The 21,456-nt window shown below is 41.6% G+C and overlaps 1 long non-coding RNA gene and 1 pseudogene across 1 annotated transcript in view; one reads left to right on the plus strand and one right to left on the minus strand.

Moving 5' to 3' along the window:
• Positions 1-21,456, plus strand: part of LOC128250310 (uncharacterized) — a 127,482-nt gene that overhangs the window by 66,442 nt on the left and 39,584 nt on the right. The window contains exon 2 of the long non-coding RNA XR_016237629.1: positions 21,200-21,352. This is a non-coding gene — a long non-coding RNA (uncharacterized LOC128250310). The remainder of the gene's footprint in view (positions 1-21,199; positions 21,353-21,456) is intronic.
• On the minus strand, positions 4,235-6,442 carry LOC149131650 (uncharacterized; annotated as a pseudogene).

The following is a 21,456-nucleotide window of genomic DNA, read 5'->3' on the forward strand; positions in this document are numbered from 1 at the left end:
TTGCCTTATAGCAAGTTTGTTGAAAGGTGGGTGAATGTTGGTAGAATGGCCAGTGTGAAAGGACCAATTCTTAGTTTGCACCTGTGAAAAAAAAAAGGGGGAAGGGCTCTTGCCCTGTTGTTCAGGCACCTGTTGCTTTTGTGGAGTTTTCCACAAGGACCTTAAAGCGCCTCCCGTATTGGGAGTCTTAATTTGCTCAATTTTTATTGTTATTACATTGTGTACACGCAAAAACCCATTGTATCGTCCTGTTTTTGTCTTTTATGTTGTATGTCACTTCATGTTTTTGTATGTGAGCCCTTGTGGCTAATAAAAGAATTATTATTATTACTATTATTTGTAGTTGCACTTCCACCCCCACCAGAAGGGAGGCTATCTATATCATGGTTTACATGAATTATATTGTCAGGATTATAGGTGTGGCTTTGGCTATTTGGGCCAATGTTGGTACTATTGCTGCTGTGATCTATATTATTATATTTATTTTGAATGTTCTACTTAAAGGAGTTACTTAGGTACTATGTGTTAAGTTTTTGTTTATTAGATGAGGCTACACTAGATTCCATATTAAGTGGAGAGGAATGGGATAAGCTGTTGAAGATTGAATGGTATTTACGGTGATGTGGAAAGTTAGTCTACAATAGCAAAGAAGGTTTTGGCTAAGTCCTTAACATTTAATGAGAATTAATCTTCCTCCACTTTTACTATGCAATTTAGGGGATGTATAATCGATATTTTCTGTTAGAGGAGTTCTTCGAGATTCAGCATAAATAATGCTAAATCTTGAAAAACTCCTCTAACTGAAAATATCGATTATACATCCCTTAAATTGAATAGTAAAAGGTGGGGTGTATCCCTCCCTTCTTTTTAAATGTTAAGGGCTTAGCCTAAAGATTCTTTGCCATTGTAGACTAACTTTCCACGTCACCATAAATACCATTCAATCTTCAACAGATCTACCCTACAATTATCCCATTCCTCTCCGTCTAATATGGAATCTATCATAGCCTCATCTAATAAACAAAAACTTAATACATACTACCTGAATAACATCTTTTAGCAGAACATTACAAAAAATTTAATAAGATAGATCATAGCAGTGGTAGTAGTACCTACATTGGCCCAAATAGTCAAATCCACACCTATAACCCTAACACAATGATTCATGTAAACTATAGGTTCTCAAAGTGGATGCTACCAGACCCCGGTGGGCGTTGAGATGGTCCAGGTGGGCACTGGTGCCTAAGGAGGCAGGGGGGGGGGCGCTAGTAAAAAAGGAGGCATTGGGAGGAAGGCAGTGAATTGGGGGACGTTATGAATTTATCATACTATATTGGACATAGAAGGTTGCTGGAAATTCCTACAGGACAGCTTACTGAGTGCCACAGACCAAGTCTGCGGATGGTGCAAAGTCCCTTCCAGACCTAGAGTAACATGATGGTGGAATAATACAGTAGACAAAGCCATTAGAGCAAAGAAACAGGCATGGAAAGCCTGGAAGAGTGGAGGTAGCAGGGAACTGTACCAGATAGTCAGAAGGAAGGCTGGGCAACAGGTATACATAACCAAGGGAGAAGCAGAAAAGAAGAAGTTTGCTAATGTCCAGCGACATAAGGATCAAAGAATTGAAGTATTTCGGATTGCAAGACAGTGTGTAAGAGAAAATTGTCATGTCACAGGAGAGAACTGTGTCTGCATGGATGATGGTGCACTTGCTTTTAATGATTTGGAAAAGAAAGAGGCTTGGAGAAGCCATTATAAAAGACTGCTGAACATGGAGAATGAATGGGAGGAAGAGAGCCTGCCAAATGTTGACCCAGTAGAGGGACCAGCTATCTGAACAGACAGCACCCTGGTAGATAAACCAATTAAGGGTATGAAGCCAGGAAAATCCCCCAGCCCATCAGGAATCACTGCTGAGATGCTTAAAACATCAGGTGGTGTGGGTAATGGCCTAGTCACCCGTATTGTAAACCAGGTAGTTCAGGGGCAATAAACACCACAGCTGCTCAGAAAACAGATTCCATCATATGTCAGGGGAAGAAACTAGAAGTAGTTGATAGCTCCCACTACCTAGTTGACCAAGTCTGTAGTGGGTGTGGATGCTCAGAAAGTGTTACCACTAGAATAAGAATAGCCTGGGCAAAGTTCAGAAAGCCTCTATCCCTACTGGTGACAAAGTGCCTCTTGCTCAGAATGAAAAGTAGATTGTATGATGCATGTGTGTGAGCTGCCATGCTTCACGGCAGTGAAACATGGGCCGTGATTACTGAAGACATGTGTAGGCTTGAAAGAAATGAAGCTAGCATGATCTTCTGGATGTGTAATGTCAGTGTGCACACATGACAGAGTGTAACTGCCCTGAGAGAAATGTTGGACATAAGAAGCATTGGATGTGGCGTTCGAGACAGACGTTTGCGTTTGCATGGTCATGTACTATGGATGGATGAGGAGAGCTGTGTGAAGAAGTGCCACTCCCAAACAATGGAAGGAATCCAGGGTAGAGGGAGACCCAAGAAGACATGGGATGAGGTGGTGAAGCATGACCATCAAACGTTGGGCCTCACAGAGGCAATGACAAAAGACCAAGACCTCTGGGGATATGCTGTGACTGAGAAGACCCGGTAAATAAAGTGAGTTCACAGCTGTAACCTACACCAGCGTCGCATAACCATAAAGTTGAATGTACTGTCCTCAAATTTAATCAATTTCTCGAAAGTAACTTCTCTCTCTCTCTCTCTCTCTCTCTCTCTCTCTCTCTCTCCTCTCTCTCTCTCTCTCTCTCTCTGTGCTAGTTGCTACTAGAACCATGCTAGATGGTTGTTTATTTACAACCAGGAGAGTCCCAGTCAAAACTTCATGAGCTATGAATGATCCGAGTGCAATACAAAGGCATATCTAAAAAATACATTGCGTCTCTGCAAGTTTTAATTTATTGCTGTGTCTTAAATGTAGAATTCAACTTAATTGTCCCATCCCCAAATTTATTCAATTTCTCGAAAGTAACTTCTTACCCCATGAGGTGAATTCTCATTCCCCCTCTCTAATTCATTCCTCGCTTTCTCTTCCTCTCTCTCTCTTACTCCTCCTCCTCTCTCTTTTCCTCCTCTTCCTTCCTCCTCATCCCCCCTCTCTCTCTTTGCCTCTCCTCTCTGTAAAGCACAATTTTTAGCTGCTAGTGGAACCATGCTGGATACTTGTTTATTTACAACGAAGAGAATCCCAGTCAAAACTCCATAAGCTATGATCCTATATACTTGATTTATGCATTCGCCACCACAACCTCATTTAGGCTTAGCAACCCTTCCTGTTTGTTTTCACTGTCCTGATTGTGTTACCTATTTTGACCCTCCACAAAATCCCAAATTTTATTTAATTTGGTCTGTGGGAGCAATTGTTTTCTCAAAAGAGTATATTGTTGTTAAATGCTAGAAATACGAGACTAGAAAAACAGCCAACAACTGATGAAAGGTCGTTCTTTATGTTTATTTTGTTTTCCATTTGTGTCTTTCATTGTTTGAAAGAATAATTCATGTTCCATGTATTCATGCACCATACTTTTTTGTATATATATATATATATATATATATATATATATATATATATATATATATATATATAATCAAAATAAGCAACAGGATGTCAACTATTTGATATCTTATTGCTTATTTTGATTTTATTCACCTTACTTTGAGCTGTGCGGATAATACCACACAGACTTGGTGCTTCAACTTAAGTACCTAATTCAACTGAATCTCTCTCTCTCTCTCTCTCTCTCTCTCTCTCTCTCTCTATATATATATATATATATATATATATATATATATATATATATATATATATATATATATATATATATATATATATATATATACACACACACATATACATACATACATATATATATATCATTTATTTATTTTGAGGATACATATACCTCTTAAAAAGGGATGTCAACATCCAAGCTTCACTGGTTTAATCTTATATATCAAAGGAAAGTTCAAGAGACCAGTATAATTTAATAGTATTGGTGTTTATTGTTTAAAATAGGCACCAATTAAGTATATTACAAAGATCACAATGTCATGACCTTTATATTGATGAAATCTTCCAAATTTTAAAATCTAAGCAAAACATCTTAACTGTAAGCATGAAAAAAGTTTAGCATGTATGCACTTATATATATTTGTATTTAAAAACTACAAATAAAAATAAAATAAAATAAAAACTAGAATAAAATATAAATTGGATAATTTAATAGATATAGATATGGATTATAAAGTACAATTACAATAATATTATATTAAGATATACTCTTACTCTTTTACTTGTTTCAGTCATTTGACTGCGGCCATACTGGAGCACCGCCTTTAGTCAAGCAAATCAACCCCAGGACTTATTCTTTGTAAGCCTAGTACTTATTCTATTGGTCTCTTTTGCCGAACCGCTAAGTTACAGAGACGTAAACACACCCCCATAGGTTGTCAAGCGATGGTGGGGGGGGGAACAAACACAGACACACAAACATATACACACACCATGTTAGTGGTCGACGTTATTTTTTAAAATGTACCTTAATCCCCTGAGATTGCAGATAATATTTCTGAATCTCTTTGATTCTTTAGATGTGCTGGCCTCCTGATAATTAATCGATATTAATTAATATATGATTAATTAACAGATTTTATAATAATATATATATATATAGATAGATAGATAGATAGATAGATAGATAGATAGATATATACGACAGGCTTCTTTCAGTTTCTGTCTACCAAATCCACTCACAAGGCTTTGGTCGGCCCGAGGCTATAGTAGAAGACACTTGCCCAAGGTGCCATGCAGTGGGAATGAACCCGGAACCATGTGGTTGGTAAGCAAGCTACTTTATTTCATTTGATTTGCCATAAAGGCAGTATACAGAGTAGCTGCGGGCTAGACGAACACATTAATGAGATGAAATGGATGATAAATATGATGGTATAATGAGAGAAGGCAAAAACCACCCGCCGAGCTTTGCTTCTCTATAACACTGTTCTTTTAAAATTAAATTTTTACATTGAGGCTATGAACCTCGTACATAAAAAGTCATAAATTAAGGCATTTATCTCTTACAATTTTTCATTACACAATATGAGGCACTCGTCCTCTTAGGTTTTTTCGCCCAATATAGCCATCGCTTCTCTCAAGCACCACGATGGGTCTGGGTCGGGCCACTTTGCAATACTGAATTCGTTGAGGGGGAAGGAATTCACCACCGTACTTATGTGACTACTCGACACAACCTCAGCAGACACCTGCGGAGGCCAGTCCGGATCCCTAGTACAGGTGTGGACTCCCTCCCTCCAGCGCTTCCTTTTATTCACAAATTTCTGCAGGGCCCCTCCCTTTCGGAATAGGATTAGCAAATCCTTTTCCTCACAGGGTGAGCCCACAGCTTCTACTGTCAGCGGCACAATTCCCGCCGACCTGCTTTCTTCCATTGGTAGCACAATTCCCACCAACGGAGTGTCAGGACACGCCGGCGGTGCACTATCGAGCGCCGGCCGTGCCTCGTTCTTCTTTTCTTTTTCTTTGGGGCCATTAGAGTAGGGCATACTTCCGCCTTTGCCAGAAGGTCCTCCTCCTCCCCCACGATTTTCGGTGGGCAACCATTGTTGCCCACTTTCTTCCTTTTTTTCCCTTTTTTTGAGGAGGTTTCCACCTCCTCAACTTCCTCCGTCTCTCCCTCAACTGGGGGAGCGGGGGGAACAACATTTGTTAACTGTTCCAGGACCTTACTCTGGTCCTGGGGACAGTCTTTTTTGATGTGGCCGGGCTTCAGACACTGGTGACACTTGGGTTTACGTCCCTCAAGAATCACCGGATATCTATGCCCAGCCATCCTCAAAAGATCCGGGAATACCAGATCCCTGGCTGATTGGGTCCACAGGGTCAAAACCGCTTTTGACCCAACCCAATCAGCTGTAGGTAAAACTTTCACATTTAGGAGCTTGGATCCACTGCCACCCAGACCCCGTCAGATAGTATCCTCTATCCAATCAGGTTCTATGCCGGGTGGCAGCCCACAGATCCAAGCTCTAGTTAATTTCTTCCCACAGTATGTGGGAAGAAACAGAATTTTTTCTCCTTCTAAGGGCTGGCTCGCAAACTTGTGAGCCACCCCAGGGGTGTCAAATAGCAACCAAACCGTCACGTATTTGTCACCCCATGCCATAAACTTAATAGTTGGCATATATTCTGCTAGCTCTTTTTCAATTTCAATTTTGGGAAAGACCGTAATGGTGTCGAGTGACCTAGAGTAGGTCCGTAACACCACCGTTCTTTCCCTAAAGTCTTTTAACCACTTCTTGAGTGGGACAAGCTCCCACTCCAATATGGTTACTCTTTTTTGCCATGCTTGCAAAAGTTCAGAATGTTCCACAAAAAAGTTCAACAAAAAAGTTCAACAAAAAGTTCACAGCAAAATATAAATAAATACAAAAGAGAACAGAAAGACAGAGCAGAGAAAAAGAAGGTAGGAAGACAGTTCAAGTCACAGCAACACAATTCCGGCCACGCGGTAATCCTGTCCTACAGGTATTCCAATAAGGTACTCCAAGTAAAAGGTATTCCAGTAAGGTAATCCAGGCCACAGCAGCAGGAACACAAAAATCCTTCACATATTGTTAAAATTTCGCCAGTTTTTCGGAGGTGAGATACGCCTACAAAAACAACAATTCTCGCAATTAAGTGAGACAAAAAAGTTTTTCACAAAAAATTCTCAGTCCGCCATTATGGTGACTCAAACATGCCTACCAATAACGATGAACGAGAAACACAATTTTGTTCACAAAATTAGCAACAACTTAAAGTCGCCGAAAGTAAATGGAACTGCTCTAGAGCTGGCGAATTTACTGAAAAAAGAAACACAATAAATTACACACAGCTCAAAAACCAATTCCACCTACCTCGGTCGACTTCACTCAAAGTTTTTTTTGGCTCAAAGCCAAAACAAAAATTTTTGCTACTGTAGGCAAGCAAACCTGCCTCCCCCAGGCAGCGAATACAAAATTTGTTCGTACAACGAACACACAAAAAGCTCGCCAAGGAAAGTGAAGATGCCACACTGCCGGACAACAATTTACTGAAAAAATAAATAGAAGCAATAAATTGCTGCCCAGCTGAGCAACAAAAATGATTTACCCCGGCAAATTCTTCAATTTTTCCTTTTTTTAGACTGAGCCAAACTCATGTCTACCTTGGTTGGCGGCAAGGAGCAAGTCTGACGCACAAGTGCAGTGAGCAAAACCGGAAGTGGTAAGCTAGCTACTTACCACACAGCCACTCCTGCACCTGTGGAATAAAATATGAAATAATTAATTATTAGATATAATTAGATAATAATAATTATAATAATAATAATAATAATAATAATAGACAAAGTCTTAGAGCACCAAAGGCTGGATATAGTAACCTTTAGGAGAGACAAACAAGAGTGCCTAATAATCGACATGACAGTGCCAGGAGATCAACATATCATCATGAAAGAAAGAGAAAAAAATTGATAACCTGAGAATTGAGATTGCTAACATGTAGCAGCTATGAGAGTCAAACATAAAGGTTATCCCTATTGTCATTGGAGCATTGGGTTCAATACCACCCAATCTGAAAAAAACATCTGAAAACCTTAGAGATACCCTACAATCTAGAAGTATAGCAAAAGTCAGCATTACTTGGAACGGAACTGCATGCATATTGTGGAAAGTACTGTCTGTCTGAGGTTCTTGTTGTGACTAGACAAACAGTACAAACCCCCGGTAGATACAATATCTTCAATCAACAATCTCACAATATTGTATACTGTGCAACATCTGGAATAACAACAAAAGTAATAATTTTTCCCGTATTTTGACTTTCAATATTTTATGTAATGATAAAAATGTTTGCAACATATATTTTGATGATGTAGAATACAAATACCATACCTGCAGTAGGTTATGTAATTTCCAACACTCTCACATGATCAAACATATTAATGTACATATGCACACAAAAAATAGAAACAAAAGCAGATACACAAGCAGCGGTTTTAAAAAAAAAATATTAATGTGCACGCGTGCAAATAAATTTAACACACGCACACAAATAAATAAAAACAAAAGACAAATATATAAAGGTTTTGTTTTAAACATTAACATTCATATGCACACACATTATTGACATGTTGAGTCTGTTGATAATCACCTGAAAGTTTATGACATGATTCTTTTTGTGTCTAATTCCAACCCTGAGGAAATATTTAACTCACTATTTCAAGATGCAATTTTTAATTTATTAATTTGTAATTGAATTAGTTGAGTATGGAAACAATTGTAGGTAACAGAGGATTTTGACAATATGTTAATAAATTGAATTTTATCAGTTAAAGCACTCCATTTTCTCATTTTATATATATATATATGTGTGTGTGTGTGTGTGTGTATGTATATATATATATATGTGTGTGTATGTATATGTATATATATATATATATATATATATATATATAACGTGAGAGAGTTAGGGGTTGGGGGTACAACCCACTAAGGGATAGTATCTATCCGGTATATTGCTGGGAGGGTACCCAATTATTGCTACACTAGTGCTATACTAGGTGCAATCAATGGGAGCAGGTAAAAGTGGAGGTTTTACCCAAAATTTGTATAACAATTAGAAAATGGAGGATAATATGCTGAACCCAACTACTTGCAGACGATGTATCCTGTTGAATTCATTAATTTAATTCATAGCAAAAGTGACAAAAAAAGAAAGAACCAAAGCACTGGTGTCTATGGCAGACTATGTTATTTTGCCAACCTGGTTTACATATAGAAGTACAAAGTACATAAGGAATTAGAGGATGAACAGAAGCTTAATCTTACAGCTGTTTTGGCCTAGTTTTAGCAAGCCCCATTCTATCCGAATATTCCTTTCCGGAGTGATTATCGGATGACATTTTGAAATGGGGTTACATGCCCGAACCGCTAGGCCTCTTCAGAGATTCACAAAAGGTTACATACAAATGTAGAGCAAGAGGTAAAAACAGAGGTGTAGAGACCAGAAGAAAAACAACAGCAAAAATAAGATAGAAATAAAAATAAAAAATAGAATTAAAATCAAAATCAAAATCAAAATAAGGGTACAGCAGGAAAAAAAAAAAAATAATAATAATAATAAAGAATACATAAATGAAAAATGAAGCTATAGCATGTGGGACATGCAAAAATATAAAAAAAATATATGTCAAAAAACCCTTAAAAATACAAGGCACACAAAGAGCCTACAAACATTATAAATAGGTAGCTACAGACACTCCAATGCATATATGTATGTGTGGGTTCGTGTGCACAGCCTTACTTGAATGTCCCCTTACTCCCATGTGTGCATATACAAGTTTTTATAAGCAAACATTCCACCACATACGTTGTTTGTGGCATCAGCGCTATTAGCCGTATCTAGAAAGCTGTAAGTGTTTTTTAGAAAGGAAGTTTTGTTGAGTGTGTGTGTGTGTCATTTCTATCTATATTGGAAGGTTCTATGTAGAAGTTCATTTTATACAAGTTATTAATGTTCTAGTAGCAATAACAGTGATGGTGACGAATCAATTTAAATGAGAGCTCAAAATTGATCCATTGAAAATACTTTATTATAATAATAATGAAAATGATTATTATAATAAAGTATTTTCAATGGATCAGTTTTGAGCTCTCATTTAAATCGATATAAATACAAAACAAACTTGTGAGTATTTTGCTACATTTGTTAACAGATACAATATTTTTTCCAAATTTTTGGTATAAAAATATATATAAATATATATATATATATATATATATATATATATACATATATATATATATATATACATATATATATATATATACATATATATATATATATATATATATATATATATATATATATATATATATATATATATATATATATATATATATATATATATATATATATATATATATATATATATATATAAATAAATATATATATATATATATATAATATATATATATATATATATATATATATATATATATATATATATATATATATATATATATATATATATGGTGGTTGTTTACTCCTTACACAGAGTTTGATCACCTCCTGTACCTACACCTTAGCCCCTTCATGGCGTCTGATGTGGCTTTTTAAACCAAACAATGTTCTGAAAGAACACCCACACAAATAGCACCTCTGATTTGAACTACCAATACCTGCAGGTAAGTTCTGCTCATTGTGGATCTTAACATGATAAAGAGGGAGGGGGTCAAACATAAAGTTGACCCTCCTCAGAAGAAGACAAGGAAAACATGGCAAGTAGAGTAATAACTTACAGAACGTTTTTGAAAAGAAGCAAGAGGTTTGAGAATGCAATGCAGGAGGAGATGGACGAGTGTCTGGAAAAGTTGAAGGAAAGAATAACATTCTATAGAAGAGGAAGAAGGTTCGCCTCAGTGGCAGTTACTTTGTCTCTGAAGAGGAGGCAAGAAGACACTCCACTGAGGTGCTATCTGGGAAAAAATGGACACTCCTGCCTACCTACCTAGGTAAATGCATTACATGGATCAAGTTAGACAGGATTCCACCTGGAATTGATCCCAAGTGGATAATGGCAGTAGTTTTCCCTGTAGGAGAGAACAGAGAAAATGAGGATGTGAAAGTATTACAGATAACCCGGACTCAACAAATAAATAGATGGGGGTTCGGGTTGGAGATGTATTTTACAGCAAATCAGATGGAATACGGAGATTTCCAGAAACAGTGGAGCTGCCCAAAGAGGATAAACTTGAAGTAATGTTGGAGGGGAGGCCATCGACTTGTCATGAGTGTGGAGAGAAGGGACAGATTAGAAGAAGGTGTCCTAAACTAACAAAGGAAGTTACAGAAACAGAAGCACAAGAAGGCGAAATGGAAGTGGAGATGAAGACACAAGACAGAACAGAACACAAAGTTCATAGAGGTTAAAACAAGGAAGAGAAAGAGTAGGAATTCACCACCTAAAATGGTGCAGTGTGGAGATAGCGTTGCCAGACATGGTGCTAAGGCTACGGGTGATCGTGATCGAATATGTGATAGACGGGGTTGATGTCGTGTTGGGGATGGACGCCATCAACCGTCTTGGAGGTGTCAGGATTGCAGGAGATGAGGTCATATTCAGAAGTGTGTGAGCATCGTGCGCCGAGAGTCGGGACCGCCGGGGTGAGCAGAGCCCTGTGAGGGACAGCACCACTTACACCATCGAGGACAAAGATTTTCAGGCGGCGTTCGATGGTCAAAGGTGGACGATAGAATGCCGATCAAAAGACGAGCCCCCAATACTAAAGAACAGGGTGAGCTGCTACCAGCATACCCTGAAAGGTCACGCCAGGGTCAAGTTCGACGAGGAGGTAGAGAGATGGATCAAGGAAGGAGTCCTTGTCCTGTGGAAAGAGGTGGTGAGCGGAGTGCTACCGCTGATGGCAGTGGTGCAGCCGACGAAGGGAAAAGTAGACCAGTGCTGGACTTTAGGGAGCTGAATGAACATATATTGTGCCACACGGGAGGCGAGGCAACGGACGTTTGCGGTGAGACATTACATGTGTGGAGACAGTCCACCAAGGCAGCAATGATCGTTGACTTGAAGTCGGCATATTTGCAGCTCTGTGTGCGTAACAAGATGTGGCGATATCAGCTGGTGCGGTACAAGGGCCAGACATACTGTTTAACCAGGCTGGGTTTCGGGCTGAATTGTGCTCCAAAAATCATGGCAACGGTGCTCAAGTCCATCCTAGGGAAAGAGGAGAAGATAAGGAAGGCCACCAGTTTCTACATTGACGACATTTTGGTTGACAAGACTGTAGTGCCAGCCACTGAGGTGGTGAGACACCTGGAGAGATTCCGGCTGATTGCAAAGCCACCAGAGTCGATGGTGGCAGGAGCTGTGCCTGGGCTGAAACTACGAAGAGACAGATCAGGTGAGCTAGTGTTCTGAAGAGGAAACAAGATCCCAGAGCTGAGTTCCAGCATCAGCGGGAGAGAGTTGTTCTCGGTTTGTGGGAAGTTGGTTGGACACTACCCGATAGCTGGATGGCTGCACACAGCATGCAGTTACAGTAAGAGACGAGTAGAGGGGGAGATTTGGGGTGACAAGGTGGGAGAGGCGATGGCGATGATGTGGGAAATCCTAGAGAGGACGAGAGCAGAAGACTCAGTTAGGGGAAACTGGTATGTGCCCAAGATGGAATGCAGGACGGTTTGGTGTGATGCTAGCAGTATAGTGATAGGGGTTGTGTTGGAGATTGAAGGTGCTGAGGTGGAGGATGTGGCCTGGCTCTGGAAAGCAGACGACTTCAACCACATCAATGTTGCTGAACTAGACGCGGTGCTGAAAGGGGTGAACTTGGCCCTGAGATGGAGGCTGCGCTCGATCGAGATCCGGACGGATTCGGCCACCGTTGTTGGCTGGGTAGGAACAGTGATTACCAGTGAGAAGAGAGTCTGGACAAAAGGTGCTGCAGAGATGTTGGTAAAACGCCGCCTAGGAGTTCTAGGAGAGCTGGTCACCAAGTTCGGACTGAAGCTGAATGTGGTTTTCATGCCTTCGGAGAGAAACAGGGCGGACGCACTGACCAGGGTGAAGAGGGTGTGGCTGGAGGAACCAGAGGAAGCAAGGAAAGGGATAGTGGCAGCGTGTCGGCTGGGTGACTTTGAACTGAAGAAGCTACATGCTATGCACCACTTGGGGGTGGATAGGACCCTGTATCTAGCGAAGATGATTGATGCTGACGTCACTAAGAGAAGCATCAAGAAAGTGGTCGGGAACTGTGACAGATGCCAGTCCATTGACCCCGTTCCGGGTGGGCATGAGCAAGGGAACCTCTTGGTAGGGCACAACTGGAGGTGACTAGCTGTGGATGTGACGCACTACCTTCAGGGAATGTATCGCGCCATGGTCAACTGCGGGACGGACCGACTGGCCATTTGGAGGGAGTTGAAGACAGGCATTGCTGATGAGATTGCCCGGATTTTGAACGGGATATTCTTGGAGAGGGGTCCCGTGGAAGAACTGCTGATGGACAACGGGGCGGCATTTCGTTCGGAAGCGTTGGGGGAGATGCTCGACTGGTGGAAGGTGCGACGATTGTTCAGAGCAGCGTATAGGCTGAGCAGCAATGGAATCGTAGAGAGGCACTATCGGACGATCAAGGCCATGGCTGAAAGGGGGCACATTTTGCCCCTGAAAGCAGTTTTCTGGTACAACTTGTCTCCCCGATCAGGACAAGCGGAAGAATCTGTGCCTTATAGAGCAGTGTTCAAGTATGAATGGAGGCATCCCAGTAAGACGCCAGAGTATTGCGAGGAAGAGAAGGAACCCGCCAGCATGAAAGTAGGGGAGGAAGTTTGGGTTAAGCCGCCAAAGGCATGCTGCACACACGCAACGGGGCAGGGGAATGGTGATGGCGGTCAATTCCAGAAACAATGTATCCGTGGATGGAACGCCGCATCACGTGCTGGACCTGCGCAGGATAGCCACTTCGTCGGATGAAGAGTGCAAAGAGGGAAACGAGGCACCTGGCTTGAGAAGATCTCTACGTGTAAGGCGCTCGCCCAGTTGGATGGCGGACTTCGAAGTGGAGTAGGGGCGGACGTGATCTTTAAGTAAAGGGTGGCGTGTGGTATGACGTCAGCAACTGGGGAGCTGACCGCTGACTGGAAGGGGAAGAGGGGCAGAGGGAGCCTCGATTGGGATTTCGTGCCCTTTTCGAGCAGGGTTGTTTTCATGAGAGGTCGTGCCAAGTGATCGTCTAGGTGTTGAGAGAAGCAGCTGCTATTTCTAGCGTTCTTTGGGTCGGGCCAGCCACGAGGATCGCATACTGCAGGACAGATTCATGCAAGGGAAGGAAAACAAGGTAAGCTGATTACTTCTACTCGCATGCATACACTACAGAAACAGACCCATCAACAACAAGCAGAAGCAATACACCCTGAGGATCACAAAGAAAAATACCACAAGTAGAACAGAAACACCAAGTAAACACACAGACTTACAGACACATAAACATCCAGAGGCACAGACACATAAACACACACGCAGACACATAAGAATATAGACGTACAGACACACGATATCACAGAGTTATAGAAACATAAGGTTGTTGTTGTTGTTGTTGGCACTTCATCGCTTACGACGTCCAGTTGATCCGATCAACGGAACAGCCTGCTCGTGAAATTAACATGCAAGTGGCTGAGTATTCCACAGACACGTGTACCCTTAACGTATTTCTTGGGGATATTCAGCGTGACACAGTGTGACAAGACTGACCCTTTGAATTACAGGCACAACAGAAAGAGGAAGTAAGAGTGAGAGAAAGTTGTGGTGAAAGAGTACAGCAGGGTTCGCCACCATCCCCTGCCGGAGCCTCGTGGAACTTTAGGTGTTTTCGCTCAATAAACACTCACAACGCCCGGTCTGGGAATCGAAACGGCGATCCTATGACCGCGAGTCCGCTGCCCTAACCACTGGGCCATTGCGCCTCCACAGAAACATAAGGGCTCAGACACAAAAACACACAAACACACAAGACGTACACAGAAACAAAATCTATTTAGTGACATATTGTACTAACCAAAAAGTGGAGAGGAAAATAATGAAAATGAAAAAGATTAGAGCGAAACTTTCAGAAGGATATGATAAAGACAAAATGTATCTTAATAAATGAAGAAAAATATAGAACTTTGAAGGAAGCATTTCCATCAGATGTGAATCCACTGTGGTCTGAGGTGAGTATTGAACCCCGCAACCCAGTGGTAGATTATGATGACATTAAAAAAGATATTAAGTGGTGAGTAAAAATTTGTTGAGATTTCATTTTTCAGAGAACTGAAACATTTATAAGATTGTTTGAAATAATTGAAATCACGTAACCATGCTGGAGAAGGGCCGGGGTACCCATCTTACCTTCATTGTAATAACCCATTTTCATTTATTTTTCATTTGTTAATTGTCCCCACATTTGTGTTTGTCCCCACATTTGTGTTTGTCCCCTCTATGTTGGCCCCTTGTGGGCAATAAAGAAATCAGTACTGCCAGCAGTATTCATTTGTGAGTTACAATTTGCCTCTGTTTTCACATGAGCGCACTTTTTCATATAATTATTCCAACTTAAACTAGCCACTTCAAAACTCTTACCCAAAATTAAAAATCCTTAATTCGGTTTGTTTGATTAACATTTTTGCCAACTATATTTACTATCCTTTTGAGTGCTACACATTCACTGCTTTCTCCTTAGGACTATTTCTATTGCGTAAACTGATAATTTTCCACCATATCTCAATGCAAAAGATCCAATATAGGTTGGCAAACAAATGCTGCAAAGAAAAGTAAACATATGCGTGCAAATGAATCTGCCAAGGACACTGTCAGGAGGAACTCTCTCAATGCACTTAGGATGGCTTCAACATGAAGAAGAGAAAGTGAAGAGCAGCTTTGTGATCAGTTAGCACATATTGCTGTACAACAAGCTGCCTAGAGTAACAAGCAATGTTCAGCATGCTGAACAAGAAATGCTTCTTCCACTGCTGCTGCTTGAGCTTCAGAGACTGCAGCACAACGTGCAGATCGACTTACAAGAGATGCTTCCTCAACTGCTGCTGCACTAGCTGCATAAACTGCAGCACAACACACAGATCAACTTAAAAGAGATGCTGCAGCAACTGCTGCTGTGCATGCTATGGAGACTACAGAGGAAAGACAACAATGACTGACTGGAAGCTACAACTCAACGAAGGGCTTCACAATGTTCCTACTCAAGGCCATGCTCCTCGCAATGTTCAATGACAGCATTCAACTATGATCCTACAATTGACTACAGTAATCACCCTGGCATTCAAATAGGCTGCATGTCCACAATCTGTCAATTTTGTGGAGCTAAAAAGTGGCCTGGAGAAATTCCCAGCATGTGCTGTTCCAACAGTAAGATTACCGTACTTCTTCTACAAGATCCTCCACCCCTTTTGACTGATCTTTTGACAAGGGCATCTCCTTATTCTCATGACTTTCTCAAGTGGATATGTGCCTACAACTGCATTTTCTGGATGACTGACTTTGATGCCAACATCATACAAGATGAGCATTTCATGCCTTCCTCTAAAGTGCAAGGTCAGATTTAACATAGAATTGGTTCCCTGCAGCCGCATGATGCTGCCTTGCCTCAGTTTCCTCAGCTCTACTTCTTGGGAGACTACACTGACCATGCATACTTAACAAACAGCCCTAGGAAATGCTGGGTATGCTTGCTAGTATATATAAAGATGAGAATGTGTGTCTGTCTGTCTGTGCGAATCCCTAAAACTCAAGAACTACACAACTGATTTCATTCAAATTTTACATATGCCTTACTCAGGGCTCAATCAGTGTCATCGGCCAAAACAATTTTCAACTTCTTGCCTAATGCAAGCCTGGAGCAATCTCTTATCTCTTACACTATTTCAGTATTACGAGTCAAAAGTGAAAGAATAACATCTCTCTATTGTAATGTGAGTTTAATAGTCTCACTATTAATATTGATACTATTAAACTGAAACCATTATCTCACATATACATCACACATATACATGCATGCATACATACACACACACATATATATATGTATATATAATAATATAAATAATATATAAATATATGCATATATCCATACCTACATCTATATGTATACATACATGCATATATGGGTACAAGACATCAAAAAAACGTTAAACACTATGATAAACGAAAGCATAGAAAACAAACTTTTTTCGAACAACAAAAAAAGCAAACAGAGAACGAGACATGCAACATAAAGAGAATACCCCATCGTCAGTTGTCCCTGTTTCATCTACTCCACGTTTCGAAGGCAAGGACAATACGTGACTTCGTTGAAACAGTCCTTCCTGCAAAGCAAATTAAATAAAATTTGGGATTTTTTGCAGAGGGTGAAAGTGTTAACAAGAACAGGACAGTGAGAACAAGACAGTAAAAACAAACGGTGAGGGCTGTTGAGCCAAGATGATAGAAAAATTATTATGAATGCTAGGTAGATGAGCCATGAGGAGACAAGGAAAGGCATGTCTTTTCTTTAGCAAAGAAGTGGACAGAAAGTGAGATACCCTTTTGTCACGTGTCAGGGACGTGAGAGTCAAGGACGAAGAGTGCGAGAGAGAGAGGGAACGGTAAAATTGAGAGAAGAATAGGGAAAGGGTGGGAGAGAAAAACAGAAAGGATGAAGAACAAGAGAGGGAGAGAGATAGACAGAGAAGAGTGTGCATCGTAATTAAGATAAAACTTACTTGGAAAAGGATGCGTGGCGTTCGATCATATAATATAAATAATAATTTTTCTAGACCGTGTCCTCGCCCCCCTAGTGGCTTCTCTCCCTTCCCACATTCATGACACTAACCACGCGCTTCGTCTATTCAACTCTTTCTCTTTCCCTCCCGGCCCTTCTAAGCTTCTCTTCACTCTAGACATTCAGAGCCTCTACACGGTGATCCCCCACGACGAGGGGCTGCGTGCCCTGAAGTATTTCCTAGACCAACGCCCAACCCACAACCCGACACCTCCACACGCATTCGTCTGGCCGAACTTGTCCTATCTCTCAACTGCTTCTCGTTCGTGGGAGATATCTACCAGCAAACCTCGGGAGTGGCCATGGGGACGAGAATGGGCCCCAACTACGCGAACCTGTTCGTTGGTTATGTTGAGGCCCAAATATTCTCCACTTTCACTGGTCCTACTCCTGAACTATGCGGTCGTTATATCGACGACTGTATCGGTGCCACCTCACTCTCCCGCGAACATCTTGACTCGTTCCTCTCTTTCGTTCAATCTTTCCATCCTGCCCTCCACTTCTCCTGTACTATCTCTGACACCTCTGGCTCCTTTCTCGACATTTCGGTCAGCATCCTTCACTCCGCCCTTAGCACCTCCATCCACTACAAACACACAGACTCACACTCCTATCTCAACTTCTCCTCCTCCCACCCTAAACACACAAAACTTTCCATCCCCTATTCCCAATTCCTCCGTCTACGCAGACTTTGTAGCGACAGCCATGACTTTGAGACTCAGTCTCAACTCATGGCTCGCCACTTTAGCCTGCGTGGATATCCACCCACCACCATCCACACCGCCCTTGCCAGAGCACGTTCTGTGGACCGTGCATCTGCGCTCCCCCCGAACCCGCCCTGCCGTTTCCCGCCTCCCTTTTCCCCTCACCTACCATCCCACCACCCTACCCCTCCAACGCTCCATTCTCCGAGCTTTCCGGCGCCTCCAGTCCGACCCCTCCACCTCCAACATCTTCCCTAATCGACCCCTCCCCTCCTTCAAACGAGCCCATAACCTACGAGACCTCTTGGTCCACAGCTTCTTCCCCAACCCAACCTCCCAACCTGGCTCGTTCCCTTGCTCCCGCCCACGCTGCCGCACTTGCCCGTACCTCTCCAACACCACCCTCCTCACCAGCACCCATCACCGACCCTATCGCATCACCGACTCCTTCACCTGCACTTCCACTAACATTATCTATTGTATCTCCTGCTCTCTCTGCCGTTCTCTGTACATCGGACAAACGGGGCGCTGCCTGGCCGACCGATTCGCGGAACACTTCCGAGACATCAACGTTGGCAATGACACCCCGGTGTCACGCCACTTCCGTTCTGCCGGTCACTCCTTGCAGCAACACCTGTCCGTGTTTGGATTGTCCATGCACAGGGGCCATCCGGACTCCCGTTTGCGCCGTGAACAGGGATTAATCTTCTCTCTTCGCTCCTTTGCGCCACATGGGCTCAACTCCCCTCCCCTCTTCATCTAACCCCCCTCCCCTCTTCATCTACCCCCTCCCCATTCCTCTCTCCCCCACACTCCCTCCTACCACCCATCTCCTCCACCTCCCACCTCCTGCTCCGACTCCTACTTCTCTGTATGTCTCTTCACCTCTCTTCACTCCTACTTCTCTTCCTACTTCTCTTCACTCCTACTTCTCTTCCTACTTCTCTTCACTCCTACTTCTCTTCCTACTTCTCTTCACTCGCACTTCTCTTCACCCCTACTCTTTCTCTCCTCTCTCTTACTCTCTTCTCTCTTACTCTCCCCTCTCTTACTCTTACTCTCTACACTCTTACACTCTCACTCTTACTCTCCCCTTTCTCACTCTTACTCTCCCCTTTCTCACTCTTACTCTCTACACTCTTACTCTCTACACTCTTACTCTCTTACTCTCTCACCCTTACTCTCTTACTCTCTCTCACTCTCTTCTCTCTTTCCCTCTCTCTCACTCTCTTTCTCTTCCTCTCTATCTCCCCCCTCCCATACCCACCTTCCCCCTCTCTTACATCCAACTTCCCCTTCCCTCTTCATCGTCAACCCCCCTCATAAGCTCATCCCACAACACCCCAACACACTCCTACTCTACCTTCCCACTCCACCCCATCCAATTCCTTACACCTACCACCCCCCCTACCTCTACCCCCACCCTCAGCCTAACCCTCACATCACATCACATAACACCAACACCCTCATATCACACCACGCACACACTACAACTGACCAACTCCTTTCTCCCCTCCCCATTTTCACACATACATACATCAAGATCACCAGCATTCTATCTCTCACACACACAGCCCCTCGTTCTTCGATCACCTTTCTTTCTCCCCCTTTGTTATCTTCCCCTTTTCTTAGCTCTCCTGTGTAAAATTTCTAACTTCCGGTCAGTCATTACTATGATTGACCGTTGACTGAACACTATTCAATTTTTTTCTCCGTGTTTTTCTCCTTGTCTCCGTATTCTTTCTGTTGAAGAGCGTAGCTCGAAACGTTAAAGACTTTCCGTATTCCTGAGCGTCATACTAATACATCCTTTTGTTGTTTACACCACCTGTCCTCGTCTGTTGTTGTTTTTTCGTACATTCTCCTATACATATGTATGTATGTATATATGTATATGTAATATGTACATATATATACATGCATTTATACATATATATGTCATCATCGTCATCATCATCATCATCATCATCGTTTAACGTCCGCTTTCCATGCTAGCACAGGTTGGATGATTTGACTAAGGACTGGCAAGCCAGAAGGCTGCACCAGGCTCCAATCTGATCTGGCAGAGTTTCTACAGCTGGATGCCCTTCCTAACGCCAACCGTTCCGAGAGTGTAGTGTGTGCTTTTACGTGCCGCTGAAACGAGGGCCAGTCACACGGTACTGGCAACGGCCACACTCAAAATGGTGTTTTTTACATGCCACCTGCACGGGAGCCAGTCCAGTAGCACTGGCAACGACCTCGCTCGAACGATTTTCTAACGTGCCACCAGCACAAGTCCTAGAAGGCGACGCTGGTAACGATTACGCTCAAATGGTGCTATTTACAGGCCATTAGCACGGAAGCCAGACAGACATATACATATAAATACATCCACATATATATATACATGCAAATATACATACATACATACATATATATATATATATATATATATATATATACATACATAGATATACGTGCAGGTATGGGTGTGGTAAGAAACTTGGTTCCAAAACACATGGTCCTGGATTCAGTCCCACTGTTTGGTTACTTGGCATGTGTCTTCTGCTATAACCTCAGACCAACCAATGCCTTGTTAGTGGATTTGGTAGACAGAAACTGAAAGAAATCCATCGTATATATGTAAGTGTATGTGTGTCTTTGTTTCTCCCTTATCACTGCTTGACAACAGGTGTTGGTTTATTTACATCCCCATAACTTACTGGTTTGACAAGAAGAGACCAATAGAATAAGTACCAGGCTTCTCAAAATAAAAAAAATGCACAAAAAATTCTTCAAGGCAGTGTCTCATATTTTTGTTTTCCCACTGAATTGTACCTATCAAGCTATCTTTCTGTGTGTGTATATATATATATATATATATAATACACACACACATACACACACACACACACACACACATATATATATATATATATATATATATATATATATATATATATACATATATATATATATATACATATATATATATATATATAATACACATACACACACACATACATATATACATGTATGTATATGTGCATATATATATCTATTAGATAAAAGTCAATGTCTTTATGTGTATTCGTTTGTTTCTTATAGACTTGAAAACTACTGCACCAATCCTAATGAAATTTGGAACACAAAATCCAAGCCTAGGGAGAAGGGTAATGCCGTATGTTTCATACAATTTCATGGACCAAAATTACTGAATGGATACTTATGATATTTGGAACTTAGATTCAATGCATAAGGGTGAGTATAATGCAGTATGTTTGGATTGAATTTGAGGTGGCTTAAAGGGGAGCAGGACCCCCCCATGAAAATCCATAAATTTCCGATGTTGATGAAATTTCAAC

The sequence above is a fragment of the Octopus bimaculoides genome, chromosome 20 (genome assembly GCF_046866305.1).
Source record: "Octopus bimaculoides isolate indiv1 chromosome 20, ASM4686630v1, whole genome shotgun sequence".
NCBI lineage: Eukaryota > Metazoa > Mollusca > Cephalopoda > Octopoda > Octopodidae > Octopus > Octopus bimaculoides.